We start from the raw sequence: 6,000 nt of genomic DNA, 5'->3' as shown, positions 1-6,000 counted from the left end.
TTAATGGGCTTTTGAATTGGGTTTAATATTTGGGTTTTGTAATGGGTTTGGGTAGATGTAAATGGGTCATGGGTTAAGGGTTTTAGTAGGTTTAGAGGTTTGGTTGGGTTTTGATATAATCGGGCCCGAGCAATTTGGGCTTCTACAAAGATAAAAAAAATCAAAATTATTAGTCAATGTCATAAAATTTTTTTCTAAAATATCATTAAATAATTAAAAATAGACGATAAATAATGTGATGAAAAGAATTTATAAAATAATTTTACTATTTTTAACCTAACTTCAATCAAAGATTTTACAATAAATATTGATACAATGAATTTGTGTCCTCTACTCACATTTTGAACCCTTTCTAAGTTAAAGGAGTTGATAATTTGAATAGTAAAAGTAAACCAAAGTATATTTGCATATATCATCAAAAAATATAAGATTCTTCTGAATTAATGTGAAACAAAATATCACCAAATTTCGAAGAGATCATCAACCATCTTATTTAATGTTGAATAAAATCTTTGAACTTTAGAAAAAAAGGAACATTACTTGACCTTACAACGTTATAACAACTGGTCCAAACAGTGACCATAACATTATTACCTTAAAAAAAAAACCCAAATCTCAAAATTTCACACGTATTTGTCTTCAATGGACAAAATATTTAGATTTACTGAAGATACTAATTGATTTTGAGAATCAATTCTAGATTCTTGGATTATATGGGGGCATTTAATAAATTCATTGTCCCATGCAATGATGTATGTGGAATAAAAACCCAACAGCCGAGAAAAGGACATGGAACAAATCTCCATTGATGTAACTTTGAGATACAAATTTTACTTTTAAACTCAGCTTCTTATATATTTACAGCTGCATTGCCTAACATTTGCTTAGGTTGTCTGCATTTATGCATGCTTGACCTTAAACTTCAATAACTTGTTACTAAATGATGATTCAGTTTTGAATATAATATCATTTATGAGATTCTAATTTGCAATTTAGAAATTCTCATCATAACTTAATTAAATTTAATTGGTGAAATGAAAGATCAATGAGCTTTTTTAGGTAGTTCAAGACTTCTTTTAAATTACGAGAGTTAAGTAAGATAGTAAGGGTCTCTCCTACCTTAATAAGTGGTCGAGAGCTAGATCCTCGTCTTAAGTATAGAGTAGCTTTAAAACTCGTGACCAGTATCTACCCCTTTAATAAATTTACAAAATGCGGAAAATTATTACTGGACTCGCTTCGGTAAATATCTTAAGAAATAAAATAAAAAAGTGAAGAATATATATAATATAGGTAGGAAAAATATTTTAGGGGCAAGAATTGCATTATAAAGTCAAACTTTTCAGTTTTTAAATTTAATTTTGAGTTGGATTTGTCAAAATTTGACTTGCAATTCTGTATATCTATTTAAATAATATTTTGTAATTAAATTCAAATAAAAATTTGAAGCTAAATCAATGGCTTAATATAATATTTAGTATTTGAATTTGATATTTTTTTAATTGGGTATTTAAACATTTTTTGGCCAAATTTGGTATCTGAACTTGACATTTTTTTTTAATATGGTACCTAAAATTTTTTGAGACAAATTGGGTACATGAACTTGACATTTTTTTTCTAATTTGGTACCTAAATTTATTACATGTTATACAAATTACACATAATGCTATCAGTGTTAAAAAAATTGTTATGCTACAAAAATATTGTCAGTATTAGAAAAACTTCGTGTTAAAAAATGTATTGAATTATGCTTAACGAATTAATATTAAATAAGAAAAATTTTTAAAACCCCAATTTAATTCATTACTTTTAATTAATAAAATAATGACTTAAATAAATAAAATTAAAAGTAATTTAATATATAAAATACAAAAAAATCATATCATCTATCACATGTCGGTCATACGTTGATTATTTTGCTACCTCATAAAAAAACATTTTTAGTATATTGGAGTAATTTGTAAAACATTTGACAAGTACCAAACAGAACAAAAAAAAAAGATTAGGTACCAAATTAGGAAAAAGAGTCAAGTTCAGGTACCAAATTGAATTATCAAAAAGATTAAGTACCAACTTAAAAAAGGTGTCAAGTTTAGGTACTAAATTAAGAAAAAGTGTTAATTAAATTTAGATATCAAATTGGACCAAAAGAAATTTAAGTACAAATTAAAAAAAAAAGTGTCAAATTAAAGTACAAAATATTATATTAAACCTAAATCAGTTAAGCTCAGTCCGATAATGAATCTGACGTTAACCTAACTCTTGGAAAAAAACATAAAGAAAAGTATATAGCAACAAGAATTAAGAGGCTACTAATTCCTTTTTTTTTTCTTAATTAAATATATTGACTGTAAACTTTTTCTAAAGATCTTGTGAATTTGAAATTAGAGGAATCCAAAGAGAAGAAAAAAAACAAATGGTGGCGTGCTGATAATTACGTAGTAGAAAACAGTTTTCAAAGACCTAAACAATGTATGGGGGACTTGGTCCTGTGCTTACAAGCCATGTTGTCTCTTAAATTTGGGGTAAAATATATTTGTTTTACCACCCTTCGAGTTAGACACGTCGCCTTTTGAAAATTCCAATTACAGATATGAGGGAAGATTTTTACGTTCCATCCGTCGAGATGTCCTCAATTATCCAGTCTCCCAGATTAGTCACCTATAGTGGAGTTGCTCGTTGATATATAGAAGAAACATCCTCCTTTCGTTTAGCCACCTGCTTTTCAGTATGAATACTTCCTTTAAGGATCACTGGAATCCATCTGAACGTAACAATCTTGTACTGCCTGAAGGAATCACAAAATGGGGCCCATTATGCACGTCATTCATGTACTCCATGATGGTAACCTCCTTTGTAACGACCTATCATGTCATACTAACAAACAAGAGGTCCTCTCTTATAAATACCCCAAACGATGAGAAAGAGATCATTTTCCCTTTAAGCACTAATCATTTACTCCTTCTCCTTGTCCTCTTGTCTTTCTTCGACTCTCAGCTTATTAAGGTGAACCGAGTTTTTTTGGACCACCACTATCTCCTTCCTGCCTTATTGTACTTTGTATTAACAATAGTTATACGACACAATAAAAATAATTGAAATCTAATATGACATGACAAAAAAATAATACAAATATAATGCGTCATATATATATTATTAATGTGATTGTATAATAAGAAAAGTTAATACCAGAACCAAAAAAAAAAACAATACTCATCCTAACAACCATTAGATGTGATTTCCAAATCTTTTTGAACCTTAAGTATCATTGCAACTATTATTAATTCTCTTTTATTATTATATTCTAATCATAGTTAAGCATTAAACCAAAAATAAAATTAAACGAAAGGGAAAAAAATTAATTGGTCGTTTTTGAAGAGAGTGTGTAAAAACACGTCTAACTGGGTGTGCTTTCTTTACAGTAGTGTGAAAGCATGCCCAATTGGACAAGTTTTTTTTTGTAACTATTGGAAAATGTATCCAGCTGGGCACATTTTCCATGACATGTCAGCGGGAAAGCTCGTCCAGCTGAATGCGGTTTCACACACTCTTTCTAAAACCAACCTATTTTCCTAAATTTAAAAAAAAAACTATTTGACCAATTAATATTTTTCAACATATTCAACTAATTTAACCATATAATTATAACCCGAAGTAGTAATCAAATAGAAAAAGAAAATTTATCAAATAGAAAACATAATCGTGTTTTAAAAATATTGTATAATTTCTATTAAAAAGATATGTACTTTTTTAAGTGAATATTTTTTTTTGCGTGTCTATTTTTATTGAATTGATATCTATAATAATACTGTTGTTAGAGTTTTATATATAATATAAATAAAATATATTCAAGTTTGAAGGTTTGTTTAATATACAAAAATATTTATATAAAAATATTAAGCGAAAACAATAATTTTAAAAAAATATATATATTCGTTTAAAAATAAAATCCAAACTTGAACCAAATTGATTTCAAACACTTATAATATAATATAAAAGGTAATTGCAACTAAATGAAAGTGATTGCTAGTTTGATATAAGATAATATATATAAACTAATTGCCACTAAATTAAAGTGATTCCTAGTTTGATCATGTGCATGCCATATAGTGGAAGTACATCTCAATGTATACATATAATTAAGCTCACACATGCAACTTTTTGGAAGTGTCTATGATGAAAAGGCACAAATCAACTAGTCATATATTACCTTTAATTATTAAAATTTTAAAATATATTATTTTAAGTTAAATGATTCCAACCCAAATCAATTTAACTTTTTATGGTAAATAAAGTTTAGTAAGAAGAAGTAGCAAATTAAAAAAGAGAAATTAAAGAGTATTATTAGTAATTCTTTTAAGTTAAAATATGTTCTTTTTGTCCCCCCAATGTAACCAAAGACCACAACAATACAAAATTAAGCAGAAAAGTCCTCCAACTAATTAATTAGACAATTTCAGAAGTATGACTTAGTGAATGAACAAATTAATTAAAGGCTTATCCATAGCCATTTTTGATTAATTCAAGGAAATGGATTTCTGGTGAATCAATTGAATCCAATTAAACCAATATAAATTTAGTCTTCATTTTATAAGTGAAGATTTGTAACAATATGAAAGTTAGTGGTGTCGAAAAATGTGATTTTGAAACCTCGTTTTCGTAAATTGAGTCTGTATTTTTTTTTCAATTTAGTGATTAATTAAGATTTAGGGGCCAAATCATAAAGTTTAATCGCTATAAATTTTTAATTAGAAAATGAATTGAGGACTTAAAATTGCAATTAATATAAGGCCTAAAACAGCAAATAGACCATTTTTTCATACTAATAATGGACGGTTAGATGTTGGTGGATGAAATAATTTATAAAAGTTAATTAAAGCTTAAACTATGATTAAACATTAATAAAAAAAACTAATCTAACTATAAAAACTAAATAAAGTGGATGGAAAGAGAATATTTCTTGTCTTCATCCATCCAAACCGAAATTCATGGTGGAGAAGAATCGGCCTTAGGATTTTAAATTTTAAATCATCAATTGTTTAGTTCAATTTAATCATTTTCTAGTAATTTTTATATTTTCGAAGTTATGGGAGTTTGATTTAACTAGCTCATGTACCAAATTGAAAAACTGTTAAATTTTTAAGAAGTTTTCATTGTTGATTTCTTGAAGTTTTAGGTGTTAAATTGATAGGTTTTAATCTTAGAGGTAAAAAGGACTAAATTATGAAATTAATTGATAGTTTTATACACTAGGGATTAAACTAAATAAATTGTAAAAAATATTGTAAAAATAAGAAATAGAAGGTCACTAATGGAAAATGGTGAAATTAGAGTACAAATTAGTGTTTTAATTTGAAATTTATGTTTTAATTTGAAATTTATGTTAGTCCTGGTTTTAGAGACTAAATTGATTAAATTACAAAAATTGTATAAATTGATAATTGAGTGTGAATTGGCTGATTATTGATAATTTTGTATGCTTATGTTAACCCGTAGCTAACGTCAACCTGAATTCCTCGAGAGGGAAAGAAAAAGCTGAAGCCCACGACGAATAGTTCGGAATTTCCGATTTGTAATGCTATGATTCAAGAACCTTTTAATTGTTGCATGTTTATATCATTTTGCATTACATGGAATTAGAGGTAAGTATTAATGGCCTCTTTAGCTGAATTGATAAGAATTGGATTTGAATCCCGAACAAGAGACTGAATTGAATAAATTAGAAAATTTTATGTCTTGATTGGAATATACAATTGGTATGAAATTGAATTAGAAATATACCATTTTCATACGTATAAGATATGTTTCATAAATCTGGTTGGTATTATTGAATGATAAATTCGTCTTTTTGGTAAAAAAAAAAGTTTCAAAAGGTCAAAAGATGGTTCTTACAGGCTTCAGATTTTCTCCCACAGACGAAGAAATCATCGAATTCTTAGGCCAGAAAGGGTCGGGAAACACAGTCATGGCGGCTTTCGATTTCATCATCCAAAGAAATAT

The sequence above is a fragment of the Gossypium hirsutum genome, chromosome A02 (assembly GCF_007990345.1).
Source record: "Gossypium hirsutum isolate 1008001.06 chromosome A02, Gossypium_hirsutum_v2.1, whole genome shotgun sequence".
In the NCBI taxonomy this organism is placed as follows: domain Eukaryota; kingdom Viridiplantae; phylum Streptophyta; class Magnoliopsida; order Malvales; family Malvaceae; genus Gossypium; species Gossypium hirsutum.
Note: the sequence above shows the minus strand (reverse complement) of the source record.